The sequence below is a fragment of the Sorex araneus genome, chromosome 4, assembly GCF_027595985.1.
Source record: "Sorex araneus isolate mSorAra2 chromosome 4, mSorAra2.pri, whole genome shotgun sequence".
In the NCBI taxonomy this organism is placed as follows: Eukaryota; Metazoa; Chordata; class Mammalia; order Eulipotyphla; family Soricidae; genus Sorex; species Sorex araneus.
The window spans coordinates 58617504-58623879 of NC_073305.1; positions in this window are offsets into that span (position 1 = coordinate 58617504).

A 6376-nucleotide genomic window follows, 5' to 3' on the forward strand; every position below is an offset into this window, starting at 1 on the left:
ATTTATAAAGACTAACTTCTCATTTTAGTTTTCATAATAGTAGAATTAATATTAGGTGTCATCTTTATATAGGCAGCAACCAATTATTTTTCTGAGTTCTCTTAAGAGCAAACAAAATAAAGTTTCACCTACATTATTGGATCAAAATTTATTCACTTTATGGATCAACTGCTAAGTTATATATATATATATTATATATATATATATGCTTGCATTCTCAAGCATATAAACTAAATATAACTTCTCCTTAATATTAATGATAAAGGATTAAGGACATGTCCTGGCCAAACTATTGTAAAAGATATACATCAAACATATAATATCACTACAATTATTTCTATTAACAAGAAATTTTGACATTTCCAAATAGAGATACTGAATTTGATAGCATTGGTCCACTATTCACTGCATTTCTAGTGGCTCCACAGCAAGAGTTAACATTACAACTTCACTCATTTGTGGAATATACAGTAACATAATGGGAGACTACCACCCAAGAATAATAGAAATAAGGGCCAGGAGGATTGCTCCATAGCTTGGAAGCTGGCCTCACATGCTGGGGGAAAAGGCAGCTGAGATAGAGAAGGGACTACCAAATAAATGATGCTTGGAGAGCTCACTCAGGATGGGAGAGGTGTACTGAAAGTAGACTATGGACCAAACATGATGGCCACTTAGTAGCCGTATTGCAAACCATAACACCTAAAAGGAGAGAGAGTGAAAGGGAATGTGCCTGCCACAGAGGCAGGGGGAAGTGGGGGAGGTGGCAGGATCCCTCCACCTGGAAACATTGGTGGTGGAGAATGGGCACTGGTGGAGGGATGGGTACTTGATCATTGGATGACTGAAATGTAATCATGAAAGTTTGTAAGTCTGTTAACTCTCACGGTGATTCATTAAAAAATAATAAAATTTTTTAAAAAGAGTTAACTCTTTACAAACAGCCCAAATTTTCCTAATACAGAGATAAAAGTGCGGATATTTTATTCTATCTCTGGAATGTAGGAAATAATACATTAACTCTTCCTATGATACATTGAAGACCAGTTCCACCATTAAAGAATACATCTAGAGGGCCTAGAGCAGTAATAGTACAGCCCGTAGGGCGTTTGCCTTGCACGCGACAGACCTGGGTTCGATCCCCACCATCCCTTATGGTACCCCAAGCACCACCAGGAGTAATTTCTGAGTGCAGAGCCAGGAGTAACCCCTGTGCATCGCTGGGTATGACCCAAAAAGCAAAACAAAACAACAACAATAAAAAAAAAATACATCTAGAGTCAGAGAGTGATAGTACAGAGGTTAAGAAGCTTGCCTGCATGAGGCAGACCTTGATTCAATCCCCAGGACTGCGTATAGTCACTCTCCCCTCTACTACACCTCCCCCTGCAAAAACTAAACCCCATATATCTCTGATGATATAACCTTAGTCTTCCAAAAATTATATTCATTGGGTCTCAACACTCATTACAAGAATACACCAACAGTCACAATTTTTGACCTAAAAATCATATTAAGTTCATAGATATTTTAGCTTATAAATCATATTCAGTTCAGATATTTTATATGACTGCAATTTTCTAAATTCATACTGTTTACTACCCTCATTTAGAATGTGAAACATTTTACATTAAGATGCAGGTTTAAACAGTTTAAAATTTTGGTCTCACAAGTAACACACACACTCTAATTCACCATAGTCAACTCTTCTGTCCCCTTACACCGCTCATTGAAAATTCTTTCAATTAGCTCCAAGGGTTCTATGAATAAGTTAATCTCTCTTCCTTCTCAGAATGGTAAATCAGTTATCAAGAACAGCAGTGGTAGCAGCAGTGGTAGGGCTAGAGAAACAGTAGGTAGTAAGGAATTTGCATTGTACTTGACCAACCCTGGTTCAAATCCCCAGGGCCACATAGGGTCACCCTAAGTACAGAGCCAAGAAGAGCCCTAGAGTACTGTTGGGTATGACACATCCCCTCCCCCAAAAAAGAATAGAAGTATTTATAATAGAAGTTTTACTTTATTATTTTTAAATGCTAAAAACCAGTATGAGAAATTATTTCACATTCCTAACTACTTCTAAGTCTACACTTAATGGTTCTGTAAAGCAACAATTATTGTGCAAAGTATCAGTCCTCTATTCCATGACTTTTACTCTCTGGGATTTAACAAGGAACCTTCATTTCTGCTATCAAGGATGTAGTGGGAAAATGAGTACCAGGAAGCTACATGATGTTTTTTAAAATGGTGGTGACATCAGTTAACAAGGCCAAACGTTTATGTTTTAGGGATAAAATAGTTGCCTGTTGTGATCCCTGAGCACAGTTGGGTATGGCCCAAAACCCCACAAATAGTATAGAGGGGAAGGGTGCCTGCCTTGCATGAGGCCCACTGGACACTGCCAGGAGTGGCCCCAAGCATAGACCTGGGCACTGCCAAGTGTGACCCCATAACAGACAAAAAAATTTATTTGGCTCTAGATATGATTTTTAAGGAAAGAATTAAAAAGATAATGGAGTACCAATATAAACAAGAAATTTTCCCCTTCAGTAAGCTCGACTGTGTGAAAAGACAGAGTTTCACTGTGCCCCTTTCTGACAATGATTTAGAACAAGTTACATCTGCTTTCTTCTTTGATAACATAAACTAAAGTTTACCTGTAGGACTGCTGCCAGAAGATAGTCAATTAATAACTGTCTTATAAATAGCCTGTACTATTGTTTTACTTTTGAATTTTATAGCCAAACTTTTAATTTTGAAACTGATTACCCAAGTTCCTGCAATTGAACACTCATGTTGAGATAATTCTTTAACTGATATAGAAGCTTATCAAGTCAAATTAGAGCCAGGGAGGAGAGTGGGAATAAAGGCAGGCAGTGAGAGCAACCCATACATCTGACTGTCCAGAAACAGTCGCAGAAGCAAGAAATGAACAAATAATGTCCCCAAACTTGAATATTTCTCTCTGTTTTTCTCTTCTAATGACTTAAACCTCAATACATTTCAAAGGAGTGCTTTTTTTTAAAAAAAAAAAGGAAAGAAAGAAAAAGCTCCATAATTTTAAAAAAGTGAAACAGAAGGCTTCATATAATTTGTTAATGTCAAATACCAAATGTAGCATATTGCACTGAACTAAGAAAAGATGGGTTTTGTTCACTATCACTACTAGCACAGTGCCCTTCCTCCACCCCCAAGCCCTGAAACCTAATGTAAACAGCAATTTCTTTCTCCTCAGCCAACTTTGATCTTCTGTATCTCTTGTTCCTTTCCAAGTACCACTGTCATTGTCAGTGATAATCTTCCCTCACCCCAGATCTACTGGTCTTCCTGGTCACTCATAATCATAATGCTAAGTGGCTATGAATAAGAGATGTTTCCTATTTTTTTTTTTTTTGCTTTTTGGGTCACACCCAGCGATGCTCAGGGGTTACTCCTGGCTTTACACTCAGGAATTGCTCCTGACAGTGCTTGGGGGACCATATGGGATGCCAGGGATCGAACCCGGGTCAGCCGTGTGCAAGGCAAATGCCGTACCTGCTGTGCTATCGCTCCGGCCCCGAGATGTTTCCTATTTTATAACAGACTCTGACATTCTATAAAGTACGTTCTTTGAAGATATCTTACTATATTAATAAGGTGATCCATTTCCTCTGCCAAAATGTCAATGAATATCGAAGGAAGAAATAAGTCAAATAAAATTATGATTACTTATCTTAGAGCTCTTGCTGTTTTAGGAATTAAAATTTAAATCCCAATTATTTAACATTTTCATTTTCATGACTCATGAATTCAATAAATGTTGAAAGATCAATCATGCTTAAACTAAGATGGTATGGATCATGTCAAAATAGGTTACTAGGTATAAAATTATCTCATGCAAAGATGCAAAAAAATCAAGTTAAATTTAATAATACTAATAATTTATTGAACCCCTTGGAGAAAAACCTCACTTCACTTAAGCTTCTTTAAGGGTAACAGTACAGTGGTTAGGACACTTGCTATATTGCATGCTTCAATCTGGATTCAATCCCTAGCACCACAATCTCCCGAGCATCACTGTGTGTGGCCCTGAAGACCACAAACACCACTGAGGGGCCCTTAGGTCTTTAGAAACACAGATTCCCAGCAGCACTGCAGTCTCCTTGAACCATAGCATTGCACTATCTTGCCCTCTAGGCCAAGAATCAGCATGAGTGAACTACCTGAGCACTGCCTGACCCCCAAAAAATTGTGTGTCCTATTCTCCCAAAAGATTGCACAGGATTTTTTATCTTTAAGCTTTACCATATAACCAAATATTCTCTACTAAATTAAATATTTCCTATGCCTCCCCAACCCCATTTATTTATTTTTGAGGTTTTTGTATTCAATATGCCAAAAACAGTAACAAGTCTCACAATGGAGACGTTACTGGTGCCCGCTCGAGTAAATGGAAGAACAATGGGATGACAGTGCAGTGCTACAGTGCATACCCAGGGGAGCTTGGGAGATACTCCAAGCATGATGCTTGGGGGATCATGCAGTTGCTGGAGATTGAACCCTGGTTTCCAGCATGCAAAGTAGGTGCTCCAACCCACTGAATAATTTCCCCAACCTGCAAATTAATTTATAAATGTCTCATATGGGTGAGTGCAGTAGATCATCCAGATCATAGAGATTCAAAACCAATCTTTTAAGAAACGTACCAGACTTCTAAAACAATGATAAATTGATTTTTTTGCTAATTTTTAAATAATTTGGGCCAAATAATTGCCACAGTATTTAATGGAGAGAAAAACAAAACAAAACTAGCTGGACCTTATAAAAGATAACTTTTGGTGACAAAATAGGTAACATGACAATTTTCTGTATCATTATTAGAGAAAGTCTTGCACAAAATAAAATTTTAATTCTAAAAAACTGAGATGGGGTAGAGAAATATAGTACAGAAGTTAAGGCAAATGCCTTGTATGTTGCTGCAATCTTGGTTCAAATTTCCAGCACCACACATGGTAGCCCGAACCATGCAAGAAAAAGGAAATAGGATAGCATTGCTGGGTGCTATCCCAGCACCCAAAAAATGAGTTGAATTTAGAAAATCTCCATCACCCAAAAAATGAGTTGAATTTAGAAAACCTGGATTGAGGTTCATAATACTGAAAACCTCAAGAATCAAAGTAAGGAGTTTGGGCTTTGCCTAAATGTAAGAGCAACTGAAGATATGTGTATAATAGTGGAATTCTCACAGAGTACAAAACTATTCTTCTAAGTCAGCTCAGTTTTCTTATATTTTTCTCCAGAACATATGCCTTTCTCAAAGATAGACCAGATTTTCTTACAAGTTTTTGATAAGACTTCCTCTATATACATGTATTTGTAAGACAATGTAAAATTTTAGTTCAAATTCAGTTATCCTTTTCTAACTTTAAACAAATTTTATTAGGCACTGATGGTCACATAATGATATATATCTCTACTCTGTATTTAATTATTCTTATTTTCCATAAAAGCCTGTAACCTTATCATCTAGTGATAGCAAGCACTTGAATCCCTATTTGAATAATAATAGTAAAAATGCCTCCGTGATTTAAGTTGAAAGCAGTACATTAGCAAACGGCTCTTGTACTCATTCAACACAGTGAACAAATGTCTTTCATTAAAATATACAAAATAAATTATGTGTACGCATGAATAATGACAGCAGTTAACCATTATATGTTGCTGACTGAAACCAGGAAGTTCATTATTGGGATTCTCCTAAACATCTGCCAGCCTTTTTAAAACTCATTTCCTTTAACTAACTTCTCTGAAACTATGGATGAGGAGTACCTGCCTTGAGCTTTCTTTCGGTTCATCAAGAATTGGCAAAGTGATATGCCACTTCTGACAGTTCACCCCTGCCAGGCTCCTTTTATGTACACATTTTCTATCTACTATAAGTACAACTTCTGCTGTAGTTGGCAGAGAGTTGCCACAGCAGCATCCAATAAAACTCTACTTCTCAACAGAGGGCCATATGAACCTCACTGAGCCATCGGGATATTCTAACAGGGTCACAGGTGAAAGTCACATAAGTGGGGGTGTGAGTGGGCACACCACAGAACTAGCAGGGCCAATCAGTAGGACAGGGCAACCAGAGAAAGGAAACAAGGTCAGAAGGCGTCCACAGGAAAAGGTTAAGAAACACTGGACCAGGACCACCACCACGTAAGCTCATCCATCATCCTATGATTAAATCTTATAATGTGCAAACTCATGATTAAATCTGGGAAGAAATCAATTAGTCATAAAAATCCACGGGTACACCAGCATCCCAGCTAAAACCTCTGGAGAGGAGGTGGACTGAGTTCCCAGCTCCAGCAGCCGCACCCACACCCTCACAGCTTCCACCTTGACA